A 6,146-nucleotide genomic window follows, 5' to 3' on the forward strand; every position below is an offset into this window, starting at 1 on the left:
GATTGCAACACTAATCATTCTTTTATGTTTATTATCATGTGAGATTGGAAAAGAAAAATTTACCCAACACTTTGAGAAATAAGTTGTAGATTTTTGTTATGTTTTTGAAATAAAAAAATATTGCATATTTTGACTTCTAAGATTCTCAACTGTACCACGAGAAAATGGAAACCTAATTTTTGATAAAATATTCATGACAATGCTATCTTCTCTGTATGTTGATTGACTCATAGAGTGAAGGATTATGACCTAGAATATTATCAATACCAAGAATACAGGCTAATACTCATAAAATATTTGTTAAAGGCACCCACCAGCTGCTTTTCTGCCTTCTGCTGTGAGTGGAAGCAGCCTGAAGCCTGTGCCAGTTGCAGATGCCCCATGGGAGACATCTGCTTGTGAGGCTAAGGGATCTATAAAACTATGGATGATGCAAGAACTTTATTTGGAATTAAAGTGTACCCTGATACTGATGTACAGAAAACCAAGTACTAACTCTGGAAGAATGTCAAGACAAATTGGTGAACCGTGAAACTGCATTTCATCAAGAACAAGGACATTGGCTATTAAAGAAGTATTTGGATACTTTTCTTAAAGGTGAGAGTAGACTGACAGTATTTTTTTCCTCTTTGTGGAAAAGCGGTTGACATGAAATGGTTTGCAGACTGAGGACACAGTGCAGTTGGTGAAGAAATCAGTGAACGTGGGATACGGGAATTTTTTATGGAGCAGAATATTTCTTACTCAGAAGAAGCAATCAACAAAACTCCTGGTGCCAAAGTATATGAGTTATTTGGGGAATATTTCATTGTACTGTTGCAGCATTTTTGATCTTCCCAGGACAAATACTGGCAAATTTGACAGGATTTGGGATAGAGGTGTATTGGTTGCTATTAATCAGGTGATTGCAGACAGGATGCAGATGTAATATTGTACATGCTGAGAAAAAGGTTTTGCTACCTTATGTCTGTTGTTTCTTATGATCCAACTAAACATGCATGCCCATCATTTTATGTTCCATATGCTGAAATCAAAAGGTTGCTTGGTACCATATGCAATATTCATTGTCTTGAGAAGGTTGATGCTTTTGAAGAACAACATAAAAATTGGGGAATTGACTACCTCTTTGAAAAGTTATATCTACTTACAGAGAGGCAAATGAGATGTTGTTGGGCTCTTTTACCTGCCCATAATCCCGCAACAACTATTCCAATTGTAGAGCTAGGGCTGGATCCTGGAGCTCACAGACCCCTCAAGCCCATTGTCCAGACTGGGTCACAAACCCTTCACATGCAGTTCTATGAGCTAGGTAACCAGAAAAAAGGTCCTTGGAGCCGTGGTCGAAGAAAGAGTAGTCTTTATTCAGCACACACATACACACACACACACACACACACACACACACACACACATACCTGAGAGCTAGGCAGTCCAAAGAGAAACTCAGAAACTCAACTGCTACCAGCAAAATCCAAAGAAAAACTGAGCAGCTGCCAGCAAAATAAACATGCTCTCTTTTTAGATGCAAGCTTTCTGCCGGCCAGCAGTTCAGGGCTGCTGCTCCACTCAACTCTCTCCAACACACAATAGCAACAAAACTAAAAAGATACATTGGTGTGCATGCCCACTAACTCCACCCCCCCACACACAATTTGTTTACAAAGAATGTGCTGCACCACACCCAACTGGACCTAAGGTGAGGGGGCCTGACTAAACTCTTTTACTTTCCCAACAGATGTAAATAAAATCAAGTAACATCAACATGTTTTTGAGCAACTGAAAATTATGTTCAAATCTGAAAATATAATGGATTAATTTTTTAAATTGTTCATAAATCATGTCATAGGCCTTTGCTCAAAATGCATATAACTCCTTAGGAGAAAATATATGTTAAAATATTAAAGTAGCTCCTTTGGAGAGGAGAGTATGATTGGGGGTGAAGGATTATACCTGTGTGTTTCTCATACAGATTGCAAGAATTTTTTACAATCAGCATGTATTACTTGTATAATTTTTTAAAAAAGAAAGAAAAATGCAATGCATATAACCTAAAGAAATACAATAGACATAGAAAAACTGTCATTCTTCATGAAATTTATAAAAATTGAAGAAATTTAATACTTTAATAGGGTTCAGAGTGGTCCAAAAAATTACATAAAATATTAGCTTTTACTATGAACCCTCATTTTATACTCAAATCCTAATACCCTTTTTACATGTTTTCTCCATATATAATTTTATATGTAACAGAATCAAAAAACAAAGAATTTTTTAAATTAAATTATCCAACCTACATGAAACAAAATATTTTCTTCAAACTACATGAATAAATTAAAAAGAAAAAAAAATTGCTAAAATATTTCTGAATGGAAAAATATTTTCTAAGTTAGTAAACCAATGACTTGATGGAAGTACTCTCCATAGAAACTTACCTAAGTGCCAGCAATAGAAATTCTTATCTATATCTACAGAAAACAGCAGATGATCTTTCATAGTATAGTGAAGATGATACAGTAAACTCCCTCCTCAAATCCTAAGTTAATTTCTCATAGAAAGTGAGAGTTTGAATGTTTCAAATAAAACTCATCAACAAGGTTACACATATTACTTACACTGCACCTTCTACTGCTTGAAACCTCCTAACCAAGTATTGAAACGTTTTTACATACAACTGTATTTAATTGTTCTAATAGTCATTTAAGTGCTTGCTTAAGAAGGTCACAGGGACCTTGAGCGTTTGTACCTACTAAGATAACAAAAGACCTATAAGATGGTTAGTGAAAAATCGAATGAAATAGAAAAATCTTAGTGCCTGATGGGCAAAGGTTCCAGCTCAGTGTCCTGTGTGAATTAATTCTTTTATCGGGAATGTTTTTACGAGCATTTCCCTCCTATGCATACCAATTCCAGAGAAGCGGCTGCGTCAGACTGAAAGGCATTAGAGTTCAGCCAACTCAGAGCCATTTATTTATTGAAAAGTTTATCTCTGTATTAAATTCTCACTGAAGAGGGTTTCATTAGGCCCACAAGACCAGTATAAACAGGGAGCTGGAAGTTATTTGGAAAATGAATCTGGAGTGGACTCAGTCTGTTTCTCGTTCCCATTGCTCATACACCAAGGCTGCCAACGCACCAAGAGAGAAGCGTGTATTCAAGTTGGGGTTTTGTTTTTTGGTTTTTTGGTTTTTTATTTCCTGCATTTGAGCAGGCCACAATTTATATCACTCAGGACTCTTTAAATTAGTCCAAAAGGATTTCATTTTACAGTCCTGCTTGACTGGGATCCTTTTGGCACGATGGGTTCAGCTTTGTATACAACTGAGATTCATATTTTATGTGTGTGTAAAAACCCCAGCCATGAATCTAGCAGCTCAGAGCTTCACCTTCATTCTTTACAGCTCAGTTCAGAGCCCGGCACATTTCCATAGGCTGAGTCTCAGGGCAGCTCCTGGCTGAGCTGAAAGGACAAAAGCTAAAAATAGATTAAGAAACTCAGGGGCATACGAAGAGAAAATAGGACTCTTTCAGTTCTTTATGTCACCACTTCCCAAATTAATATGATGCAGACATAATGCCTCCCATTCACACATTTAAATTGAAATAGCACTTTTGGCCAGACACTGTTTTCTGCTTTTAAGTAAAAATAGGCCTTAGAATTGTCGGAGGCTTCTGAAATCCTATCACTCTCATGGACCTATTTGGCTAGGCTGCTAAGCGTCACCCTCTCCTTTTCCCCAGATACCTTCCAGCTTTAGCTGTCTCTCCTTTCATGGTTTTGCTTTTCTCCTAACTCCATTTAGATAAACAGCTTCCATAGCAGGGCTGATAAAACAAGGTGCAAAACAGAGCTACGAAGTTTTGCTTTGTTACTATTGTTACTATTATGATAATTTTGTAGAGGGTTTTCAGAAACCCCTCTCTATATCTATCAACAATGACATCTCTTGGAACATAATGTTTTTCATTGCTGAATAGAAGCAATGTCTGTGAATGACACTGTATGCATGCATGTATGTTACAGATAATAGAATAGAGAGCAACGTCCAGTGGAGTGAATAGATCCATGATAGTTCCGTTTAAATTTCTATTGTCACCTGTAATTATTTGTTTATTTAAACTAAAGTTGACTGCCTTCCTTGGCACTAGTAATGTCTCTAGTGTGCTATAAAGCCTACAGGTCTATAAAACTGTTAACATTTTAACAAAATGAAAGTTGTGATCCCAGCATTACATCTTTCTTAACATAATAAAAATCTTATCTCTAGGACCATGACTCATGAAACTTAATGAATTCCTTTTCTATTATACAACATTGCCTACTATTTCATTTTCATCAACATGTAAATTTGTTAAAAGTCATAATAGATAAGAGCCCTGTCCTGCTATAATAATTATGGAAATCCGTTAGGTATTCAGCACCTACATAATGCCAGAGAACCCTGTGAATAAAGTACAAGACACCCTCTCGGTCCTCAAAGAGCTTTCAATATAGATGCACAAACTATATACATAGAAATAAGTAGAATATCTAGCAATATATGACTAATTGAAAAAATAATTAATGATAGACAAAATGTGTTGTGAGATTGGTGTAAACAAAAAAGAGAGGGAAAAAATATTTTCCCACAGGAATGGTGAGCACAGTGATAGCTCCAGGAGGAACAAAGTCTCAAAAGCCAAAGGAGCATATTGTAGAAATGGTGACCACAATGCTGGCCTCCAATTATTCCTATTAGTGTTTATGTGTCACGTAGTCGATAGCCCTATATGTGGGCTGCAAGCCAGAACGTGTACAAGATCTGGAAAAGTAGCCACAGTTGGGACTGGTACAACTACAGTAACTCTTTTTTCTTACCCAAATGACCTTTCTAAATACCAATCCTCCTTCCTTTATTCTGTCTTTTTTCTTTCTCTTCTTCTTCTCTCCCTTTCATATCTCCTCTTTCCTTTCCTTATTTTATTATTTCCATCCTGGTGAAAACTCAAAGCTTCTATTGAAATATGTGGGATGAAACAAAGACCCAGTACAATGGAATGTTATTTTAGAAAAAAACACCAGCTACCATAACAAAGAACCCTACTTTCAGTAATTTAACACAATGAAGATTCACTTTTTTTTACCGTTACAGTGCAATGCAGACTGATGCAGATGAGAGGGTTTACTTAGAGCCCAGACTCCTCACATCTCATGGCTCTGCCATCCTGTGAGGCATCTAAGTCTTCCACTGGAGGTTCTTTATCTGACTGGAAGATGAGGCAAGAGAACACTCCTGGAAGATGGCACTGGGGATTTTATGGGTGGGTCTGGAAATGGCATACATCACTTCTGTCTTCATTACATTGACCAGAACTCAACCCTACTGCAAGGGAGGCTGACAAAGTGAATCTAGTCATGTCCCAGTAGAAAAAGTGAGTTGCTTTGATGCACAACTAGCCCATCTCCCCCATGGCTGCTAAAAGCTGGGGTTTCACACATCTAAGAACAAAAGTTAATGTAATTGTTCACTCTGAGAGAAGCACGTAGCCTGAGGGAGTGTTTGTATGAGTACTTGAAGAACAGGGCACCATAAGGAAGATTCAGATGGATAACTTTGTCCTCTACCCAACAGTTGATAAATCAATGTGTTAGAGTTAATGATAATGAATACTAATGACTGGTAGCCATTGAATTAGTTAGTCTACACAGAGTGCCTACAGAGAATAGTCAATGCCCTTGAAGAAGGAGGTAGGGAAATCACTGACACTGAGAATGACCCAGGTGAGATTGGGTGTCAGAGTATCAGTGGCACTGTCCAACTTCACCAAGTGTGTCTCAAGTACAACACTCCATTCCTCACTCCTTCATCCTCCAATTACTACTTTGCCAAAAAAAAGAGAAAATGTCAGAGCCCTTTAATGAGGTACAGTTGCGGTAAAGAAGGTAGCAAGAGACTGCTAACTTCCTACCAAGAAGCAGCCACAATAGGAACAGAATTTTATTTTGCCAGAGAAGGTGGCAGGCCTGTCTCCTAGGACCTGCTGACCAAGCTAGAGTGGACAGGGTTTAGAGATACATTTAACCAGGCTCAGCTGGGGCACCCACCCAAGCCACAAAGCCCAAGTAGATAGATTGTGATCCCTAGCAGCATGTCTTAATGACAGAGGAA

At 37.8% G+C, this 6,146-nt stretch overlaps 1 pseudogene; it reads left to right on the forward strand.

The window, feature by feature from the left end:
• The first annotated feature begins 423 nt into the window (after positions 1 to 423).
• Positions 424 to 5,208, forward strand: LOC134384370 (thiopurine S-methyltransferase-like; annotated as a pseudogene).
• Positions 5,209 to 6,146: the final 938 nt, after the last annotated feature.

Source organism: Cynocephalus volans, chromosome 8, assembly GCF_027409185.1.
Source record: "Cynocephalus volans isolate mCynVol1 chromosome 8, mCynVol1.pri, whole genome shotgun sequence".
NCBI classification, from domain to species: domain Eukaryota; kingdom Metazoa; phylum Chordata; class Mammalia; order Dermoptera; family Cynocephalidae; genus Cynocephalus; species Cynocephalus volans.